This window comes from Notothenia coriiceps, unplaced genomic scaffold (assembly GCF_000735185.1).
Source record: "Notothenia coriiceps isolate Sejong01 unplaced genomic scaffold, NC01 NC01_scaffold00022581, whole genome shotgun sequence".
In the NCBI taxonomy this organism is placed as follows: domain Eukaryota; kingdom Metazoa; phylum Chordata; class Actinopteri; order Perciformes; family Nototheniidae; genus Notothenia; species Notothenia coriiceps.
This window is the reverse complement of record NW_011355282.1, coordinates 1-6464: the sequence shown is the minus strand read 5'-3', so window position 1 is coordinate 6464 and position 6464 is coordinate 1. Positions and strand designations below refer to the sequence as shown.

The 6464-nt window shown below is 42.7% G+C and overlaps 1 pseudogene; it reads left to right on the top strand.

Annotated features, from left to right (window-relative positions):
• Positions 1-2062: 2062 nt before the first annotated feature.
• Positions 2063-3989, top strand: LOC104954023 (potassium voltage-gated channel subfamily C member 1 pseudogene; annotated as a pseudogene).
• The last annotated feature ends 2475 nt before the right edge of the window (positions 3990-6464 follow it).

The window sequence follows — 6464 nt, the reverse complement described above, 5'->3', positions numbered from 1 at the left end:
CGGCAGAATAGCTAAATTCCCTCCGAAGGAAGAACAATGTTTGGAGGATACAGGGATGCAGCATCACACGCTGTAATCAGAGTCCAGGTTCATCAGGCCATGTTTCTGAAAAGACAAAAACACAGCTTCCGTCATGTCGCGCTTTGTAGCCCTTAAAAGGTGTTTGTGGTACACTTTGTTGTTAATGGAGATCACATTGGCTAGTACAGCATGGTTAGGGTCAGGGTTAGGGTTAGGGTGACCTGCCTCTCCTAATGAGAACCAGCAGTTGAGGCTGGCTTCTTCGCCTATTTGGGTTTCAGTTTTTTTTTTTGTCTTTCCTTCAACTAATATCTCACAGAATCGTACAGCTGCACTTTTGTCTAATGAAGACGAACAAAAGGAACTAGATAAAGATTGACATTTCACATTTGGAGCTGCATACCTGTTATAGCATTAAACAAATGAAAAGCAGTTTCATTAGATGTTTACATTTGTATGACAGTATGAGTGCCTATATTACAGTATCTTTAATGCCATTGCCTCCAAATATAATACCTTTTACAGTTGAAGCTGCACTTAATAAATCAATATTTTATTATGAAAATATAAGTGTGTAATGTAAGTCAAGTCAGGACATTATAAATTATCTATTGCATCTCCCCTCGACTCTGAAGAGGGCATTCCGGCTAGTTCATTTAGCTAGCTTTTTTTGTCTCACATTTACTGTTTGTGTCAAACAGCAGACACACACAGTTAGAGGTTAGCTTTTGAACATTACCATTCAAAAAACGTTTTTTTTGTTTGTAAGATCAGAAACAGTGTCAGGAGGGAAGGGATTATTGGAATGATTCTTATAAGACGGACACACACTCCATATGAGTGCTAAAGTTGCCCTGTGTCAGCTGGAATAGGACCTGTTTGCAAATGACAGACATTTCAACTTTATGAGGACACAATATGTCAGGACTTTGATCTACTGCATTTTTTATGAATATGCAACTCTGCTTTCCAGAAGAAGCTGAATATGTAATGACAGTGAAACATTGATGTGGTCAGTATCAGCTTAAGCATCTGCAGGATGGTGAGGCAGAACATCAGCTATAACAGACATTATGAACAGAAAAGGTTCAAATGAAGGTTAAGAAAACAAGCCTTTATATGTGAGTTAACATTGACATCCATCCCAGCTTTTAGGAAGACGACTGATACTCCGCACACAGAGAGAGGACCCGACACATCCACTGCATAGAGCAGGGGGCAGAGAGGCATACTGTAGGAAGGTGGGGGGAGAAACAGAGAGAGGGCAACCAACAGCAGGGGGGCAGGGGGAAGCTGCAGAGAAATGGAAATCTCATTACCCAGCGTGTGCACAGTACTGAAAATAACTGATAACACACTACATAAAATATATGAAGAAGTTGTCAAGATGCAAGGTTGATGGAGTGAGTGTGTGTGCGTGTGTGTGTATGTATCGGCAAATAAAGAATCATTGATTATGTGCGGAGAGAAACCCACATTGTGATAGACGTTTCTCATAATGCATACATCTCCGTATTCCTCCTGTTTATGTATACACTCATTTTCTCTTTACATTCTGTTTTTGTTTTACTGTCTCTTTCAAACCTACACACACACACACACACACACACACACACACACACACACACACACACACACACACACACACACACACACACACACACGTATACTCAGTGTACCTCATTATTTTTACACTTTCCATCCATCATCCTTACCTCCTTCCCTCCCGCATGCCTCCCCCTCTGCCTCCCCCTCTGACTGGGCTCTTATTAATGGGATTGCATCAGTCAGGACATTTGCACTGAATTAGCAGCATTCCTTCACTCTCCTCAGCGTGTTATTGGAGCCCCCTATCTGCAGCCTGTAGGAATAGCAACTGCGTCCCACATACTGCAATGGCCCAAACCCCCTCCCCCCAAGCACCAGCAATCACAGGAACACCACAGTTCTAATGACAAAGGCTACAACTGGTTGGAAAAAGGTCTGTATGCAGATGGCAGTGTCCTGTTGGTTAAGCCTGAATAAAAGGAGGTGATTTATGATGTGCAAATTAAAAAAATCCCCCTCCCGACCCCCCTCCTGTTTTTCCTTCCCCCATCTGCAGTATGTGGCGTTTGGCTCGCTCTTCTTCATCCTCCTCTCCATCTCCACCTTCTGCCTGGAGACCCACGAAGTCTTCAACACCATCTACAACAAAACAGAGAACGTCACAGTTGGCAACGTGACAACAGAGGAGGTACGCAGAAGTTTTAGTGAATCCCTTTTTCAGTATTAGATATATATATCCCATAAAAGGGACACTGCAGTGTTCTAGATCTGCAGTTCTTTAAAGCGGGCAGAATCATGAGACTCAGAATACGAATTGAATGATAAAAAAAATGAAGAAAAGGCCACATTCTGGTCCCAAAAAATCCTACATTTCCGGTGATCCAACATCCTAACTTCAAAGGTTGAAGCACACAAGCCTAAATGTATCATCTCCAATCAGAAGTCCTTCATTTGTCCCACAGCAGGGACATGTACAATGTTACAGCAAAGGGACAATGCAGACAAAGGCCAAAACAAGATTAGATGAGTAACATATAAGGTAGAGAGGCAAACAATAAAGAAAAAGAAAATAATGACATATCCATGGAAACAAAACAGCCTTCTAAAAGTAGTAACATATGTAGCAGCTCAGATTGTAGTGCGACTCGGTTGTTTTCTTGAGTTTTCTGCTCATAACTGACATTCTGTCAGTTTGCAAGTTGTTATTAGTATATCGCCACAATGAGACGTAACTTGGTTATTAGAAGGTACTCAGGTGATGAGGAAGGTGAGTTTGGTGTTGTAGTTAACCAAGTGTGCAGTAGCCTATAGAATAACATGATGGGTCTCTTTAATGAACCCAGAACTGAAGTTATCATACCATGAAATGAAAAGTATTTTTTGACATTATTTCGTAAAGATTTTGGGGCCAGAGTTTGAATAGGGACAATAATTGTAATAGTTGCTGTCTGATTCATTCAGAGGCTTATGTTGTGTTAGATAGTTAGGATTATGCATACCTTGTAATGAGTAAACACATTATAAAATGATCTGATCCTTTGCCTTCTCTTCTACCTTGCAGATAGTGTATGAGGTCGTCACAGATGGCTGGCTGACATACGTGGAGGGCATCTGCGTCATGTGGTTCACCCTTGAGGTAATGGCGCGAGTCGTCTTCTGCCCCGACAAGGCGGAGTTCTTCCGCAGCGCCCTTAACATCATTGACTTTGTGGCCATTGTGCCCTTCTACCTGGAGGTGGCGCTGAGCGGCCTCTCTTCCAAAACAGCCAAAGACGTGCTGAGCTTCCTGCGCGTGGTGCGCTTTGTCCGTATCCTGCGTATCTTCAAGCTGACCCGCCACTTTGTTGGTTTGCGGGTTCTGGGCCACACTCTGCGGGCGAGCACCAACGAGTTCCTGCTGCTAATTATCTTCCTGGCGCTGGGCGTCCTCATCTTTGCAACCATGATCTACTATGCCGAAAGAATTGGCGCCGATCCAGCCGATCCGACGGCAGCGGCCCACACCGCCTTCAAGAACATCCCCATCGGGTTCTGGTGGGCTGTGGTGACCATGACCACGCTAGGATACGGGGACATGTACCCTGAGACCTGGTCTGGCATGCTGGTGGGGGCCCTCTGCGCCTTGGCCGGTGTGCTGACCATCGCCATGCCTGTGCCTGTCATCGTCAACAACTTCGGCATGTACTACTCCCTGGCCATGGCCAAGCAGAAGCTCCCCAAGAAGAGGAACAAACACATCCCTCGAGCGCCCCAGCCCGGCAGCCCCAACTACTGCAAGCCAGATGCCCTTGCCATGGCAACCGCCTCGCCGCACAGGCTGATGGGAAATGTGATCGGGCCGGGCATGGGATCAGGCAGCATGATGGGAACTGGAGACTGCCCATTGGCACAGGAGGAGATCATCGAGATCAACAGGGCAGGTGAGTGATTGATCAGAACTGAGATCATGCCTGGATGTTGCGTGTGGATGTGAGTGTAAAAGAGCAGAGCTTGTGAAGCTTTTCAAAAGGAAAAGCAGCCGTTAAAGTACCAGAGGTAAATGTCACGTATCCAAATGTAAAGGCCTAGCAACACAATCATTTTAAACATTCATTCACGTCAACTTCATTGCTACAAACCTCAGCTCTGCTTGCGACAAAGCACATAACATTGTTCATCTCCAGTACACCTCTGTTACCCTCAGGTGTCTCCCTTCAGCTAATAGTATCAAACCTTGTAAAAGGTGATGTTTTTACATTAATTCATTTATTGTCTAGTCTATACATTGTCAAACATTTTTACAAAATTACCATTGTATAGATTTTATAGAGCTGGCAGCCCATAGGTGGACTATGCTGCCCAGTACGCAGGTTGGTATCTGGATTGCAGAACTGTCAGGCCATGTCCTTCCTTCAGTCTCCCCCATTTAAAATGGTTATCAATCAATAAAGACAATCTCAGATCTAAAATAGAAAAAAATAAATGGTTAATGGTTTGCTAAATCCCAAAGTTCCCTACAGAGCATAGGAGGGACATCACTATGTAACACTTGGTCTTCTATTGGCCTTGGTGGAGAAAGGATTTGTAATTTTTTCTTTTTTTACTTTTCTGCTTCCCAAAATCTGAAGTAAATCACTGGAGTGGCCTTAACAAAATAAAAGTATAAAGCTGTCCAAGATTCTCACTTTCTCATCAAACTGATGGTGAGAGGTCAGATCTGAAGCGCTGGATTGTTGGGAGAAGGGTGCATCTAATGTTTTGTAGCTGTAAATAACTTGATGATGTCCTCGTTCTTCCTAGAGAGGAGTACACTAAAATAGATTTTCATTTACGAAAAGCTACAAAAAAAGGGTATTACTTTATCTCTACAAATCCATCTCCCCCTCACAGTCAGAGGGCTGTACCACCAGGGCCGCCATGTCCAGATAATCCAGGATTGGGTCGTTATAGATACACTGTATGTTGTGCCTGTCGAGACATTGATCCGGGTCATCACATCTCTGCTGTTTTAATTCACATGTCCATCATCTGCACGGATACACCAATGTGTGTTTGTGTGTGTGTCAGCTGTTTGTTATGGAGTTGCAGCGTGTGCCTTTACAGGATTTACTTTTAGCCTTAAGATTGGCTTGTCACCAAAGTGTTTGACAGCAAAGTGACATGTAATCAGTGCGTGTATGTGTGTGTGTGTGTATGTGTGTGTGTGTGTGTGTGTGTGTGTGCGCGTGCGTGCGTGCGTGCGTGCGTGCGTGCACTTAGTTACACATGCATTGTTGCATATCATGTGTTCCTTCATTTTGGTTCTGCACCTCTTTATAATTTTTTTAATGTACGGTAATTGCACCTATTACTGCTGCAAAATATCTTTTAAATCTTCTTTCCAATGTTAATTTGCGTGATACAGAAATTAAAAAAACTCAAAATTGCACTTAAGGAGTTTTTTTAAGTACCGGTAAGTGGAAATAGAGGCTCATTGGAAACCGGCACTTCACAATTTCACTATCTTTTTTTTGTTCGAGTCCAATATTACATTTGTTCAATAAAAGAATGGTGCAAATAATATCCTTTTATTTAATTAAATTCAACAAGCAAATTATGTTGTATTTTAGCAATACTATAAAAGCAGCAGCAAGACAGAAACGAGCAACTTTATTAAATGTATATACTGTATCCCAAGTAAAATCCTTATTGTGATGTGCAATGTTATCACTTATGTTCTTCATATCGTGCACACTTGTATGAGAGGCCGTCTAGCTCACAACTCATACTTGGTCTTACAAACAATATCAGAATCTCACACATACACCATTCAACTCTTTTATACATATAGCTAAACACTTTTACACGCACAATCATACTCTCTTTCACACACTTTTGTCTGGGCCATAAATCAAAGTTACTTACGTACCAAACTGTACTTTCTTAGAAACACTATTATTCCCACTTACAGACAACATCATACTACAATAATACTCTAGTAATGCATGCAAGATAGAACATTTTGTGTGTGAGAGAGAGAATGATAGTGTACATGAGAGAGGAATTGTAGTATGTATGAGGGTATGGTAGTGTGTGTGTGAGAGAGAATGATAGTGTATGTGAAAGACAATGCAGGGTTGCGGTCGAATAGTCCGTTTCTCTTAGGAACCTTCCTTACAGAGTGAAATGACCCGGAAGTCCCTCAGTGGCAGCCATGATAAGTGCCATTCAAATTCTCAGAAAAGGAGGTTTCAAACTTCCTTTATAACCTCCTTTAGCTTAAGAACCACTGGACCTCCCTTACCGAAAGGAGAGGAGAAAATGCTGCCCCACAATGCCTTGCAGCCGCAGCATTTGCTGTCACACAACAGTCGGCCGTTCACGGAAACAACCGATTATGACGGAGAAATTATATCATGAAAGTTACGGTGCTTATT